Here is a 10,680-nt window from a genome sequence, read left to right as displayed (position 1 = left end):
GGCCACGGGGCCTGGGTCCGACCGCCCGGTTGTTCTTTCCTTCGATGTAAACTGAGGCCCGAAGTGGACGAGGCGAAGGCCTTCTTGCTCTGGGGAGGGCCGAGTCGTGGAATGGCAGCTTGGCGACGCCCCCGCACCGTCCCCGAAACGCGTGACGTGAGGGGCAACAGGGCCGTTTCTGGGAGGAATTGTGCTACTCTGGTTATAAAGAGGTTGGTATAATATCGGAGGAGGTTTAGTACCCCGTAAATTTGAGATCTGTGCCAAAGGCCAACTTTGTTTTTTTTAAAGTTTATTTATTTATTTAGTTTGAGAAAGAGAACAGGGGAGGAGCAGAGAGCAGGAAAGAGAAGCCCAAGCAGTCTCCGCAACAGTCAGAGCAGAGCCCGACTTGGGCTCAAACCCACAAACCCTGAGATCTTGATCTGAGCAGTCCAGTCCACTCAGGTGCCCCCCACAACTTTCTTTTCAAAAGGAAATGTATAGATACTTATCTGCTGATAATGTATATAGCAAAAATAAAGCCTCCTGTAATAAGTTAGCGTGTTCACAGGTGGACAGGCAGAGGTTTGCAAAAGGACTGGTTGTGAAGTTTTCCTCCTCCAGGGTCCAGGATCCATCACAGATTATTAACCAAAAGGGAGTTCTGAGAGTTAAAAAAAAAAAAAAAAAAAAAAAAGGAAAAGCTGAAAGATTTAAAACTGCTTATTCAAGAAAATCTCAAAGTATAATAAAATGACAAAATTTCAGAAATTATCAACACTTTTCAGTCTTGTTTTATCTATCACCACCACGCCCAATTTTTTTTCTTTGCTGGAATATTTTAAAGCAAACCCCAAGGATCATGTCAATCACCCTTTCAGTATTCATCTGAATTCACAGTCCGTGAACATGTTAGGGATTCTGCCCATATTTACTCTTGCCTTCATTTTGTTAATAGCTGAAGCCATCCTCCATAATACACAAATCTGAATGGATTAGCAATCTCAATGCATAGAATGAAATTTTGCAGATTATAATCAGGAGTAACACTCAATATTTAACACTATTAAAATAGAACATAAGGGAGAATAGAAACTAATTTTTAACAATTATTCATTTATCTAATAATCATTAAGTGTTTTTTGTGTTCTGGGCATGATGCTATGCCCTATGCAGTCAGGGATATATAATAGGCTTACAGACCAAATATCAAAGTGATGGTTAGATTTATATATGTCTAGATAATATAAAGAGAACAATAAGTTTTGTAAATGGACACTAATGACTTACAGAACACCAGGTTTTTATTTTTATTTTTTTAAGTTTGTTTATTTTGAGAGAGAGAGAGCACGGGCAAGGGGCAGAGAGATAGGGGAAAGAGAGAATCCCAAGCTGGCTCCACACTGTCGACGCAGAGCCTAATTCGGGGTTCGACCTCACAAACCGTGAGATCATGACCTGAGACAGAACCAAATGCTGGATGTTCAATCAACTGAGCTACTCTGGAACCCAGGACCCCTGGAACACCAGGGTTTAAAAGTTGTATTAAATATTATTTTAGGGGCACCTGGGGAGCTGACTGGGCATCTGACTCTTGATGTGGGCTCCAGTCGTGATCTCACACTTTGTGAGTTGGAGTGGCAAGTCTGTGCTGTCAGCACAGAGCCTGCTTGGGATTCTCTGTGTCCCTTTCTTTGAACGTTTTTTTTAATTTATTTTTGAGACAGAGAGAGACAGAGCATGACAGGGGAGGGTCAGTGAGAGGGAGACACAGAATCTGAAACAGGCTCCAGGCTCTGAGCTGTCAGCACAGAGCCCGACGCGGGGCTGGAACTCACGGACCGTGAGATCATGACCTGAGCCGAAGTCGGCCGCTTAACCAACTGAGCCACCCAGGCGCCCCCGTCTGTGTCCCTTTTTTTCTGCCCCTCCTGCTTGTACAGCGCTTTCTCTCTCTCAAGAATAAATAAACATTTAAATTAATTAATTAAATAAAATAAAATAAAGTAAAATAAAATTATAGCCCAAATAAGTATAGCACTTTCTAGGACTAAACTTTTATCATGGAAATAAAAAGACTTTTGGACAAATAATTTACACCGAGGGACTTGACTAGGGTAGTGATGATGGAAGTGAAGAGGGAAGATTTGAGATTTTAGAAGGTAGAATCAACAGGATTTGAAGCTACGTTAGAGAGGAGAATATTGTTTTCCGTAATTTTATTGTTATTTGGAGTTGGGAGAGATGGGTGGGGAAAGTTTAGAATTCAATGTAGAGATATTGGAAGCAAGTCAACCCCATTTGTGTTAAGCCAGAGAAATCTGTCCTAAAAATATTCATTTGGGGGTTGTCAGTATAAATGAAACTGCTGATTTGGATGAGATTGTTAGGATCAAGGTTAGAGAGAGAAGGCCTAAAAAGAAGTGAGATACTACAATATTGAATGGCCTGTAGAGGAAAATGAAGTTGCAAGAGAGAAGGATCAGTAAGAGAATTAAAAGCAAATTAAAGAAAGCCAACGGAGTATTTCTGGAAAGAAGTAGGGAGTATTCACCAGTGTCAAGTCCTTACTAACATCGTTACTTACCTGTCAAATGAGATGAGAACAAGAAAAAAGTATCTTAGATTTAGTGCTATGGGAAGCCTTCAGGAATCTTGTGTGCAGTTGTTTGGAGGGGTGATAGCAGAGGCCAGAATAAAGCAGGGATGAGGAAATGGAGATAGAAGTCCAAAATAAGTTTGATTTTGTAGGTGAAAAAGGGGTAAGTCAGTAAAGGAAGTATAGGTCAAAAGTGCGTTTCATTTTGCTTTGTTTGGATTAAATTGGGTTCGATTAGAACATGTTGAAATGATGTTGGGCAAGGATTCAGTCGATAAGGATTTAATTGAGTAGCCAGGAGAAAATAGGCATAATTGATGAGAGGGTTCCTAGAAGGGTGAAAGGGACTAGGCATCAAAGCTCTGGTGCAGAGATTAGCTTTATATAGAGGAGAGTTCCTCCATGGTTTCTATCATAAAGCATATTGTTCTTTGGGTATGGTCATTTGACACTTATTATAGTACTATATGCCGAGTAGCATTGACAGAGTGTCAACCTACTTCTTTGACAAGGATTTATGAGGTAGAGCTAGTCTAAATTGGTGGAAAGAAACACTAGATTTAGGAGAGAATAAGGAGGACAGAAAAACAGTCATCTCTCATTGCTAGGAAAGAATTTTCAAAAGAAGTCCTCTTAACTCTAAAGAGCACATTATTGTGAGCTGGGAGAGGAGCTGGAAGGGGATGATTGTTTGATTACTAATAAATAACTGAAGGAACACATTCTCTGTGCCCCTCAATTCTTGGAGGTGAACATACTTTTCTTCTGATATGCAATGAAGTGGAGTTAATCTTAAAGGTCCCACCCCACAGCCTTCTTTGCATTTGAAAGGAACAAAAAAATCATGAACCAAGGATGTCAATAAGCCTAGGGTGGCAAAAGGAAAAGGGATGGAAGTGAAGTACCATAAAGAAATGGTGCCCATTTGTGTAACCTGTGGTTAAGATGCTATTCATCATCCAAGATTAAAGGAAGAAGTTTATTACATTGACTAGATGCAAGAGAACTTCAGGAAAGTTACTTCCAAGGAAAGACAAAGAGGTGCATTTTATCACCACTATCATTGCTTCATTCTTTTATCTGACAAGGAAAATTGATCGACTGGAGCCACAAACTCAAAAATTTGTCTTTGCTGCAGCGATGTGTTTCTTGCGTCTGCTTTGTCAATTGACACTACTAACAAGTCCATGCTAAACAATGTTTAGGTCTCTCCCATAGATTGCATTTGGAAAACCATTCTGTCAAGAAATAAAATATACCCTTTATGCTCGGCACGTGACAGACCAATAAACTTCTAAATACTACAGTTTCTGCACTTGTTAAAGTTAGCTTGTTAAGATTTGTCTCTAGAAAAGAAATTTGTTGTTTAATGAAATGTACTATCAAGAAATAGTAATATAAATAAAAATAAGAGTATGATTTATATTGATAATAGCCCATTTTTCCCATGTCAAATATGAACAAGACTGGAAATGTGACCTATATTCCTGAGGGAGCTCTCAGAACACATTGTCAACACAGTTGACAGGAACTGTTTATCCAAATAGATGAGGTGGTTACAAAACTGAATTCTATGGGAATGCCGAGATGATACTGCGTAAAGCTCATTGAGGATATTTAGAAAGAGGAATGATGGAATAGAGCACCTCTGGCCATATATATATATATATATGTATATATATGTATACATATATATACATATATGTATTTTTTTTAAGTTTTTTATTTATTTGAGAGAGAAAGAGTGAGAGAACACTAGCAGGGGTCTCAAACTCACAGTGTGAGATCATGACCTGAGCTGAGATCAAGATGCTTCATTGAGCTACTCATGCACCCCGCCTCTGGCCATATTTACAAAGATAAGGTGGCAGTGGTTTTTACTAGTCAGCTAAGGAGAAGTAATCACATCAACTAGCTTTTCCTAGGAGGGCAAAAGCTAGGGTACAACCAGAGCCCAGTCTCTGAACATCAAATGACACACAAGATACTAAATAACCAAGAAGCCTTTGTTAATAGGCATCATTCTGAACAATCACCTCTTTAAAATAGGTAATACATGAACACAGTGTTCAAAAAACAGTCAAGCCATGCAAGATTATATATACACATATGCATATATGCACACACACAGAGTAAGGTAGCCTCTAGCCACTCATCTCTAGTCATCCGCTTCTCAAAGATATTGTTGTTGTATATCCTTTCAGAGATGGTTGGTGCAGTTTCCTCACTTCTAAATTTGGTAATTCCGCTGTATTTGGGATTTTGACAAGTTTTCCACCTGCTAAGAGAATATTCTGAAGCCAGTGTGTTCCTAAACTGAGAGCTAACGGAAAAGGAAATGCAAGAGACCAATGAGATCCTTGTCACAAGAAACAAAAGACACTGGGGAAAAGAAGGTATGAAAGGAAGAGGTAAATCAGCAATGATATTTGTAGAATAATGTTTCCCTCTTTAACAACATAGCTTAATTAGGAAAAACATAAGACTTTAGAGTCACATTCTCATAAAATTCTGGCTATGTCACTGTCAAGCTGTGTAACTGGTCATTACTCAATCTTTGAGCTTTGCTTTCCCAAATTGTAAAAATAAAGGTAACATTAACTACCACATAGAATTGTGAGGTATCTACTACTTAGGAAAAACCTAGTAAGTCGTGTGTTTTTATTTTCTTAGATACTGTTTAAAGGAAGTGGTTATTGTTGCATTTTAATTGTTTCTTCCCTCTGATTTTACCTCAGGATTTATTTATGTTTTTAATCAAAATGTAATTGTCATATAACTACTTCAATATGTATTTGTTAATAATGTATCTAAGGATTTAAATTTATTTATTTGTTTATTTTTAATTCCAGTATAATTAAGATATAGTGTTGTATTAGTTTCAGGTGTACAATAGAGTGATTTGACAATTCTATACATGACTCAATGCTCATTATGATAAATGTATTCTTAATCTCCTTTACCTATTTCACCCATCCCCACCCACCTCCTTTTTGGTAACCATTACTTTGTTCTCTACAGTTAAGAGTTTGTTTTTTTTTGCCTCTTTTTAAATGTGTTTATTTGTTTTGTTTCTTAAATTCCACATATGAGTGAAACTATATAGTATTTGTCTTTCTCTGACTGACTTACTTCACTTAGCATTATACCCTCTAGATCCATCCATATTGTTGCAGATGGCAAGATTCTATTCTTTTTTATGGCTGAATAATATATTCCATTGTATATGTATACCACATCTATCTATTCATCTATTGATGGACAATTGCATTGCTTCCATGTCTTGACTATTGTATATAATACTGCAATAAACATGTATATACATGTTTCAAGACCTATCTGGACTAATGATGGAAATCCTATTTTCCTGAAAGTGCCCTCTATAAGCCTCATGGCAGTCCCGGACATAGGCTGCAAAGTAAAGGTCAAGCTAAAGAAGCTAACAGACATGTATCAGAAGTAAAGACTTTAATCCAACTTGTTACAAACTGGGGAAATATCAAACCAAAAAATAATTTTACTATATCAGAGAACATAAAGTCTTTGAGATAGAAAAAAGTTTTAAGGTTATTGAGAGATTCTGATCCAATATTTGAATCTTGTTTACAGCATCTCTGCCAAGTGGAGATACATCCCATGTTAAATAACTCTAGTGAGAATAATCCACTATTTCCTTAGAAAGGTCACAGACATTTACTCTAATTTTAAAAAAGAAAAACAAAAAACAAAACCAGCAAGGTTTATAGGGACCTGCAAGTCTAGATTCCAGGTGCTATCCACATTTTCCATTTTCACTGGACTTCATTTTCACTCTCTTCCTCAAATTCATCTCCATATAGTGATTTACATATAGGACTGAGTTTATGGGAAGGCTGCCTTTTTAAAAGTTTTTATTTATGGGAAGGCTGACCTTAAAGGAAGCTATTGTCTAAGAAAGTCATTTTGGGGGCCAGGAAGCAAAGTTTCCCCACCCTCAACCACCCCCACCCCAACCTATCATAGACTCTCACATCACACCATTAGCATTTCTGAAGAAATGACACATTAAACTAAGTCACACTAGGGTGTTAATGACATATCAGATAGATTTTATCCTGACGTTTGGGGACCCTGGAAAGTAAAGAACCACTAGCAAAGGAAAGAGCACTGAAGTGGAGAAGAGAAAAGCAACACTGAGGCAAGATGAGCCAGTTTCCCAGTGGTCCATGGACAGAGATACTTAGTTGATTACATGTGAAGGACCTGGAATTTGTTCAAAATACTGTTTATAGGATTCCTCCTTGTATTATTTTGTCTCAGTAGAACTGGGGTGAATTCTTGGGCAATTCTGATACTCAGCTAAATTTAGGAACTGCTAGCTATAAAGCCACATTAAAAAACACATACACACACAAAAACAGAAAACAACATGACCCCCACTTCGCATAAAAACACAAAGTCAATGTCCCTATTCTGCCTAGGGCCATCTTGGTTTGTTTATACAAAGCTCTTGTTCTAAAGTCTCTAAGGTAAAGGTTATGGGGAGAGTCAATAGCACATTAGGTAGCTGATGAAATGTGCTACTGACTTTTTTAAAGTTTCTAAGTTTACTTAAACAACAGGTTTTCAACCAGCAGAATACGCTGATGAATATAAAATACGTAACATTTTGCCTTTAAAACTTCTTTTGGCAGTTGCAGTATATGTCTCTAAGGATGAGAGTTTTATGAATTTGTAGCAAACACTAGGTCATTGGGCCTCAAGATAGCTTTGTGAATCAAGTGGCAAGTTTCAGCTCTTTGGGAAATGGACAAGGAGATAAAAATGCATTGCTATAATAGTGCAATGACAAAAAAAAATGTTCTCACAATTACGGTTGAAGCATTTAGGTCAAAGATATAACAATAATTAGCATTTGTTTAGCATTTTATAGTTTATAAAACTCATTTGCATATTTGATTCTTCTAATAATTCTATAATATAGGTAGGATACGTGTTGAGATACCAATTTTATAGATGAAGATTTCTCAAAACCCAAAGTTTGAGGGAATTTCCCAAGGTTTATAAGAGTATTCTAAGTTTTTAAAACAATTCCAGGTATGAGCCAGAATGTTGTAAACTGTTTTCTGTTTTCTGAATAATTTGAGTTTATTAATTCATACAGAGAGTTGTTTAGTTACTCCTGGACACATGTAGTAAATAATAATAGAACTATCTTTAATGAAGTTGGAGCACATACTCTGAGCTAAGCCCTGTGTCAGGTGTACAAATTACCTCCAACCCTCATAACAATGCTGCAAAATGTTACCTTACTTTGCAAAAGAGGAAATTTAGACTTGGAGAGACTAAGTAAGGCGCCCAATGCTTAATAACTAACAAATTGCAAAGACAGCATTCAGACTCCCATCTTTTTGATACCAAAATTATTTCGTTATACCTTTCTTAAATGATTATAAGGACGTTTACTTACAATCATCAATTCTCAAGTCACTTCAGAATTACTCAAATTACCTGTAACGTTAGTTCATTCATTTATACAACCACACATGCTGAAAACATCCCCCCCACCACACACACACACACACATGGCTTATTTCTAGGGTCTAGGCATTAGATGGGTGCTGCATATAAAACAGAGGAAAAATATCCCCGTATGGAATTTGTAGTCTAGCCTGGGAAATGTATCAGTGAATAAATAACCAGAATATAAAGTGATGAATACTACTTAGGAATCTCTGCCTAAAGCAAATACCAGAAAGTCATCACTGCCTTAGCTGTGTACTAAGTTTGAGTATGTAAAATAGTAAATCACAACCCTTAGTGAACAGCATTTAATTGATTTAATGTTATATAATATGCTTGTAGGTGATGAAAAAAAGTAGACTTTTAAGAAATCCTTTTCCTTTTAGAAGTGCAAATTCCAGAATAAACTCAAATAGTTGGTAAATGCTGTAAAGCCTTCAGAAGTTTGTATAATCACTGATTTGGCTAGAGTAATTTTCTCAGTTTAATAATTATGACTATTACAGTCCTGAGTTTTACTCCCAGTCATGCGGTTGTAGCTGGTATTTATAACTACTATCAATTCCATAGTTCCTTTGCCCTCTGCAAGCTTCTTACCTGGTCATGGTTCCTTGCCTGGTAGGGTGACCCGAACCTTCATCTCTGAAGTGTGTGGATCATTAATCCTACTTGAACTCAGTTGTTGTAGTTCCTCCCTTGGCTTAAATCACCTGACGTGGGAAGAGTAACAGCATGTAAAATGGAGACCTTCCACAATCCAAACATACTCTTTCTTATCCCCAGTGTGCTGGAGTAACCCAATTTCCCCTTGGTAGTCAGGATCAAATCACCACACCATGAACAGTAACTAACTACCTGCTTTGCCTGTTGATTGATTACCATGAGGAGCCCAAAGTAAACAGATAGCAGTCTCAACTTCCAGCTTAATGGAGCCATTCTTGTGTCCTCTGGTGAAAACATTCCTCCATTTGGAACTAAGACCTGTATACCAACAGAACCCAAAGTCACAAGAAGCAAAAAGTTTGCTATTGGATCACTAGGGGTAAAAATGGGAATGACTCCTTTCATTATATATGAATAATATATACAATATATTATTAACATAATATTATATATATAACATACATATATATATTAATAAATATATATATGTAATATAATATATATATAACATAATAATGAAAGGAGTCACTCCCATCTTTACCCCCTTTTATTCCCAGACCCATGAATTCTGTCTATAGGAGAAAGCACCACATACATTATCTGATTTAGAACATATACTGCATCCTGGAGGATGTTGCCTCAGCTGCACAAAGTATGCCATATGTTACTTAGCTGGTACCATATTTGAGTCTTCAAAAAGCCAATCCACCATTCTTTCAAATCTGTGGCTTTAGGGTGATGGGGGATAGAGTAGGATTGGTGAATTCTATGAGGAAACTACCATTACCACACTTCATTTCTATACAAAGACTTCCTTCATCAAAAGTGATGCTGTGTGGGGGCGCCTGGGTGGCTCAGTCGGTTGAGCATCCGACTTCAGCTTAGGTCATGATCTCACACTCCATGAGTTTAAGCCCCGCGTCGGGTTCTGTGCTGACAGCTCAGAGCCTGGAGCCTGCTTCAGATTCTGCATCTCCCCTCTCTCTGCCCCTCCCCTGCTCATGCTCTGTCTCTCTCTGTCTCAAAAATAAATAAAAACATTAAAAAAAAATTTTTAAGTGATGCTGTGTAGAATACGATGACAGTGGATAAGCCACTCTATAAATCCATGGATGGTGGTTTTGGCATAAACTTTATGTACAGAGAAGGAAAATCTATATAGAGATTAAGTGTCTATTCCAGTGAGAACAAAGTGCTGGTCTTCCCATAGTGGAAGTAGTTCAACATTATGTTGATAATAACCTGTTCCAGCTAGGTGATAGATCCCCCTCAAGGAATGGTTCTGTATAAGGGCCTCAGTTTATATGTTCTCTAGTAACATAATCACATCTGGAATAGCAGCTACAACTGGAATCACTATCTAACTGAGTTTACAATAATCCACTGTAATTCTGCAAGATCCATCTGTCTTCTACAGGCTCTCCCTAACACTTATTTTACTGGCCAATAAGTAATGCAGTACACATGAATTTTTTGCCTTCTTCCTAATGTTCATATAGGCATCTTTTTAGATGTGTACACCTTCAGAATTCTATCAAAACTAGAAGGAAAATTGGAGAGTATTTTTCTTTAAAGCACTACCTTGGGAATCTAAGCCATAAAGGAAAACATTAGCACTTCTATCTCTTTATTTATAATAATAGTTTCATTTACTGTGAATTTATCCTCACAAAAACCTACAACTTAAATATTAATCCCATTTGTTAAATTGGAAAACTGAGATGCAGCGGAATTAAATGACATGGCCCCCGTCCCATAGCTGGTAGAGTAGAGCAAGGTCTTAGCCAGATTCCTCACTCCAAAGCTCTTTCTCTTTATACTACACCACATTCTAACTCATGAGATTACGTTATTCTCTTCCTAGGACATGCTTTGGTATTGCATGATATAATTTTATTCTTAAAAGAAATACAAGTAAGAAGGTAGTGTAAATA

At 37.3% G+C, this 10,680-nt stretch overlaps 1 long non-coding RNA gene across 1 annotated transcript; it reads right to left on the bottom strand.

Annotated features, from left to right (window-relative positions):
- Nucleotides 1-279: 279 nt before the first annotated feature.
- Nucleotides 280-9,131, bottom strand: LOC128314535 (uncharacterized). Its single transcript, XR_008296288.1, has 3 exons — nt 8,939-9,131; nt 8,681-8,793; nt 280-646 (listed from the first exon to the last, which is right to left on the bottom strand). It is a non-coding gene; the product is annotated as an uncharacterized LOC128314535 (long non-coding RNA).
- Nucleotides 9,132-10,680: the final 1,549 nt, after the last annotated feature.

The sequence above is a fragment of the Acinonyx jubatus genome, chromosome B1 (assembly GCF_027475565.1).
Source record: "Acinonyx jubatus isolate Ajub_Pintada_27869175 chromosome B1, VMU_Ajub_asm_v1.0, whole genome shotgun sequence".
NCBI classification, from domain to species: Eukaryota; Metazoa; Chordata; class Mammalia; order Carnivora; family Felidae; genus Acinonyx; species Acinonyx jubatus.
Note: the sequence above shows the minus strand (reverse complement) of the source record. Positions and strands in the feature narration are given on the sequence as shown.